This window comes from Sphaerodactylus townsendi, linkage group LG11, assembly GCF_021028975.2.
Source record: "Sphaerodactylus townsendi isolate TG3544 linkage group LG11, MPM_Stown_v2.3, whole genome shotgun sequence".
Taxonomy (NCBI): domain Eukaryota; kingdom Metazoa; phylum Chordata; class Lepidosauria; order Squamata; family Sphaerodactylidae; genus Sphaerodactylus; species Sphaerodactylus townsendi.
This window is the reverse complement of record NC_059435.1, coordinates 31,382,589-31,388,988: the sequence shown is the minus strand read 5'-3', so window position 1 is coordinate 31,388,988 and position 6,400 is coordinate 31,382,589.

Sequence of the window (6,400 nt, the reverse complement as noted above, 5' to 3'; positions counted from 1 at the left end):
CGCCCCCGGCAACCGCCCTCCTCCACCATGACAAAAAAAAGTTTTTTTGCACCAGGTCATCTCAAAGTGGCCATCACATTATAGAACATGCCCAAACTCACAAATCTGGGTAAAAACCAGATGCAGATGATTTTAAACAGATCATCATGAATTCATATGATTTTTACACTGGAATGAAATGAAATCACCATAAAATTATAGAACATGTCTTATTCTGCAGGAAGCACCAAAACAATCACGCATCCCATGCTCTGTGGTGCTGCAGTGGCACAAAACCTGCTTGAAAAACATGGATCCTTATGATTTTTGCACTAAGTTATCCCAAAATTGCCAGCACATCACAACTCCAGCCTTTAGTCACATGCTTGAACACAACAATCACATATCCCATGCTCCGTGGTGCCGCAGTGGCGCAAAAATCTGCTTGAAAAACATGGATCCTCATGATTCTTCCACTTGGTCACCCCAAAATCACCAGAACATCACAGCTCATACCCTAGACACATGTCTGAACATAATAATCCTGCATGCCATGCTCCATGGCACCATGGTAGGTTCAAAGTCAGATCCTCATGGACTCTCAGGATTTTTGCACTGGGTAACCCCAAATTCACCTTCACATCACACATTATGTTCATATGCACAGACTACCACCCCCCACCCCCACCCCAAATATGGATCCTATGCTTTTTGGTGCCACTACAGTACAAAAATGGAGTTCCAAATTACAGATCCTCACTATTTTTCTGCCAGATTATAGCAAAATCTCCCCTCCCCATGGCACTAGGATAGAAAGTTTTGGCAATAGAACCCAGGCACTGGCCAAACTCTGCCCTCCCATCCCCATGGCACCAGGGCAGAAAGTTTTGCCAGCAGAAACCAGGCGCTGGCCAAACTCTGCCCTCCCATCCCCATGGCACCAGGGCAGAAAGTTTTGCCACCAGAAACCGGGCATGGGCAAACTGTGCCCTCTCTGTCCCCATGCCACCAGGGTAGAAAGTTTTGCCAGCAGAAACCAGGCACTGGCCAAACTCTGCCCTCCCATCCCCATGGCACCAGTGCAGAAAGTTTTGCCAGCAGAAACCAGGCATGGGCAAACTGTGCCCTCTCCATCCCCATGCCACCAGGGCAGAAAGTTTTGCCAGCAGAAACCAGGCATGGGCAAACTGTGCCCTCTCCATCCCCATGCCACCAGGGCAGAACGTTTAACAAAACTCAGTCACTTACTTTAATAGCCAGGAGGAACAAGCTCAATAATCTCCTGGTGTTTCTGCCATGACCCTCTCCTTTCCTACTAAGGTGGGCGCTTTCCTGGCGGCTTTGCCCCCTGCCCACCTTGCTGGTTGCGAGGCGGGTGCTTTCCCGGCGGCCGGCCAGGCCGAGCCGCCGGACCCATCTTTGCCCGCCCTGCAAGCAGCAGGGCGGGTGCATCCCTTGCCCGCGGCCGGCCAGGCCGCACCGCGGGCCCAGCCTCCTGCCCGCCTTGCTGGTTGCGAGGCGGGCGCTTTCACGGCGGCCGGCCAGGCCAAGCCGCCGGACCCATCTTTGCCCGCCTTGCAAGCAGCAGGGCGTGGCGTATCCTGCCCGCAGCCGGCCTGGCCACCAGCGCCCGCGTATGGCTTCCAGCCTCCTGCCCACCTTGCTGGTTGCGAGGCGGGCGCTTTCCCGGCGGCCGGCCAGGCCGAGCCGCCGGACCCATCTTCGCCCGCCCTGCAAGCAGCAGGGCGGGCGTATCCCTTGCCCGCAGCCGGCCTGGCCGCGCCGCGGGCCCAGCCTCCTGCCCGCCTTGCTGGTTGCGAGGCGGGCGCTCCCCGGCGGCCGGCCAGGCCGAGCCGCCGGACCCATCTTCACCCGCCCTGCAAGCAGCAGGGCGGGCGTATCCCTTGCCCGCAGCCGGCCTGGCCGTGCCACGGGCTTTGCCTCCTGCCCGCCTCGCTGGTTGCGAGGCGGGCGCTTTCCCGGCGGCCGGCCAGGCCGAGCCGCCGGACCCATCTTCGCCCGCCCTGCAAGCAGCAGGGCGGGCGCATCCCTCGCCCGCAGCCTGCCAGGCCGTGCCACGGGCTTTGTCTCCTGCCCGCCTCGCTGGTTGCGAGGTGGGCGCTCTTCCAGCGGCTACTTCCTTCGACACTTTTTAAAACAGCCTCTCAACACTAACTCCCATGGAGGGGGAGGGGGATTAATCATTAACAGACATGCTGGGTCAGTTGAAGGTGAAGTTAATCATTAACCGGCAGTTTGCAGAACTAAGGGAGAGTCATCAAAGGTGTTGAAGTTAATCTTTAACAACCGGTTCCCGAACTGAAGAAAATGTAACAACAAATGATTGCTGCAGCCTCCAAAAAGCGGGACTTTTCTAAAACCCCTCGGGAGGAGGGACTAATTGTTAAAAAGCGTGAAGGTCCCGCCGAAAACGGGACTAATGGTCACACTACTCTATACCAATACTTACTAAAACATGAGAGAGTGAGTGAGTGTGTGTGTGTGAAAGAGAGTGTGTGTGTGAGAGAGAGTGTGTGTGAAAGAGTGTGTGTGTGAGAGCGTGAGTGAGTGTGTGTGTGTGTGTGTGTGAGAGAGTGCTGCCAGTAATAGCGAGAGCAGACTAGTCTGGTCTCATCAGATCTAAGAACCCAAGCAGGGTCAGTCCTGGTTAGTATTTGGATGGGAGGCCCCCACAGAATACAAGGGTTGCTATGAAGAGGCAGGCAAACCTCCTGAGTGTCTCTTGCCTTGAAAACCGTATGGAGTTGCCATAAGTCAGCCACGACTTGACAGCACTTCACACACTCACACATACATCCTCCCACCTCATCCTGTGGAATCTATATTGCAATTTACCTGGAGTCTTTATACCAAAACAAGAGTCAGTCTCCAACCTCAAATATTTCCTCTTCAGTGGAAATGGTATTAGATCAGTACATATAGAGTTATATGGTTGTAGGCCTTGCTCTAACCCAGGTATCTTAGATTTGGGTGCCAAGAGTTGAATAGATGCACACTGCTCTCTTCTGTTACACTTTCCAATGTGTACTTTAGTATGTCATGCATACATTAGTCTTGTCACTCATGAGATCATTATAAACAGAGAGGGGTCTAGGAGACCCAGGTTCAAATTTCCCACTGTCATGAAGTTGACTAGATTACCTTGGCATAGCGATTCAGCCTAGCCTACCTCACTGTGCTGCTGTGAGGAGAATTGAGGGGAGAATTGTGCACACGGCCTTGAGCTTCTTGTAGGAAGGCTTTGATAAATAAAATCTCAGGGGAGGGAGGGGAAATTAGGCCTATGTGTATCTTTCTATAGAGTGCTCATTTCACACATTACTTTAGTTGTGCAGTACTATGGCCATGATGGTCAGAAAGAAATGTCTTTACACCACACTCACAGCTCATTGCTAGAAGTGAAGCCATCTTTCACAGTGGGTCTGACATCACACAAATTCAACCACAAAAATGTGGCATACATATCCGATAGAGATCAAGAGAAACAGGAAGTAATTCACTGGTGCCAATTTGTCATGGAAACGGCTCAAACTACACCTTGTGGGCAGGTGTCTAACCATAAAAGAAAATCTGTATTGTGTATGCCTGGCAGTTTGTGACTAAGTTGCTTAAGAATTTACCCATTGTCACACTGAGTTGCTTAAGAACTTACATTTTTAAGATATCTTCCAGAACAATCCTATTATATTTTTGAGGAACTGCGAGAACAATTGAATGTACAGAATCCACCACCTAAAGCAATATTCATCATGTGAGGAATGTGGAACATTGAACGGAAACGTCATGAAACTTTGGGATGAAAAGGACATCAGTAGAACGGAGCACATGGCTAATGCTCAGTGTAAAGGGAAAAAAATCCCTCCCTGGCTCACAAAATCATCGCTTTCTACTGGAGGATGAAAGATGAAGCAATTTCTGCACACTTCCTCATGCATAAAGGACTTCTTGCTCTCAGATTAGCAAAAAGAAGAGAAATACTGCAAAGTGTTTTCTACAACTTTTATTAAAAGTGTAATTACAAAAAGATTAAGTAAATCCAAAGACACAATAACAATTGATACTTAAAAGGCCAGGCCAGAATATACAATGCACACATCAATGGTAATTAAACTAACACAAACTAAACAGTTTATGGAAGGGCTGAGGTCTTTTAAAAAGTCACTGTAGACCTCCAAAAATCTTTAAAGACACATTCCATTTATAATAGTTGAAAGTTACCTAATATTTTTAGTACAAAACATACACGATTAATTTTTTAAGTATTTCATCTCTGGCTATTTTAAATCTCATTATAAATTCTACAAAAAAACTCCTCCAAGTGTCTCATCCCTTTGAAATCTGAAGGTTACTGAATTTTTTCTACAGTATGGATAGCATTTACAAGATGATTACTGCTATCCAGTTTATCTGAAAGCCTGATTTTGAAAGGCCTTGGTTGGATCTTGTGGTGATTTCCATCAGCAGAACATGATCTCTCCCCACCTCCCACATCCCAAACCACAAAATTTTGCTCTGAAAGGACCGGGGAACCCAAGGTATCTCAAGTGGTAACCAGTGAGTCTGCAGGAATTATTATACAAAAAACACCCCTTTCCTATTAGTGGAAATTCACTGATGGATCCAATCCCTTGTCTTGCCTCTAAAAACCACCTGGCAGTTTGTGCTTATTTAAAAATAAGCTCCACTGCCTTTACCATAGTCAGTGGAATTTCTACAGGCTATTATGTTTGAATCAATCACACAAGTTGAATTAAGCAAGCAAAAATTAAGATAAATGTACATGTCTGAGAGGGAGATCATTTGAAAAATAGATGTTTTATTGATTACTGACAATTAAAAATTTTGCTGATGAAAATGTAGAAGAGGATTTTGTATTTATATCCTGTTTTTCTCTTCTGTAAGGAGACTCAAGGTGACTTACAAGCTCCTTTCCCTTCCTCTCTCCACAACAGACATCTTGTGAGGTAGAAGGGGCTGAGAGAGTTCCGAAGAACTGTGACTAGCCCAAGGTCACCCAGCAGGAATGCAGGAGTGTGAAAACACATCTGGTTCACCAGATAAGCCTTTGCCACTCAGGTGGAGGAGTGGGGAATCAAACCCGGTTCTCCAGATTAGAATCCACCTGCTCTTAACCACTACACCACGCTGGCTCTCTAAAGACAGCCGGGCAAACAAACAGCTCGCAAAAACTTTCACTAACTCACCTATGCATACATACCATGTTAATAATTTATAGCGCAGTGACAGCTTGAAAGAAAAGGCAAAATGCCTCCAATTTTAACACCTTCCCTGCCTAGGCACTTGGAAGGTACTATGGCGCTGCTGCTGTTGGAAGGCACTGTGTTGCTGCTATGTTGCTGCTGCTGTGTGAGGGACTCTAGTTGGTCAGCAGGTTATGTTATATACACACACGAATAGCCACAAAATTTGTAAATGCACCCTGTGTATTTGAGAGACAGAGAATATGATAAAGTCTTTTGCTCTATTATTTTCTGTAACTCTGTGTGGTAGACAGTAGTTTACCTTTAACCACTGAGGAAGGCTTTTGAAGCTGAAACACGCATGGACTTAGCTGGTCACTTGATATTGACATCAACGATGTACATCGTGTTGTTACAGCTGTTGTAACACTAGCAGTTTGTATTCCAGACCAAGAGGTTTTATTTGCCTATTTGTGTATACCTCGTAATAAATATTTGATTTTAATTTTGTAATGTAACTCTTGTGAATAGCGTACACTGAGTCAGGGTTGAATGTGTTTCCCCTTCTCATTAGTTAGTAGTTGCAACCCCCCTTTTCTAAAATCGGTTTTGCCTCAGTAGTTTTCAGGATGCACAAATTTCTCCTGATAAATGTGAGGAAAATTGCATGTTGCAATTTCACACTACAGGAGGAATCATCCAAGACTGAGGAGAGCTGTTTTGCCTACCTTGCTGTAGTATGTACATTTTCCCCACCTGTAAAATATACCCAAAGTGTGTATTGGTGGAGGTGTTATTTTTTGCAACTTTCTATATGGAAAGTTCCGTTTTCTGGTTATGCTGTTTCTACTTCCCAGCTTCATCCCTTATTTGTCTATCCATTGCTGGACTCAGGAGTTTATGCATTTGTTGGCTAATTTATTACCAGAAACAGCAAAGATCCACACTTCAGTCCTAATTTTTTAGTACAACCTCATAAACTGCAACCCTTAACATCTCAGTTGTACAGGTTCTTAAGTTTGAGGGTAACTAGACAACAGAATTGATAGTACATGACTACCAAACCTAATATTTACTGATGAAGATTTGGGGAAAATCAGGACCACCTATTTATATACTCTTAATCTTAACCGATCTGGCAGTCCCATCCAGATGGAGGGGCCTGAATGGCCTTAGGAAGCAGCAGAGAGTCAGGCTGA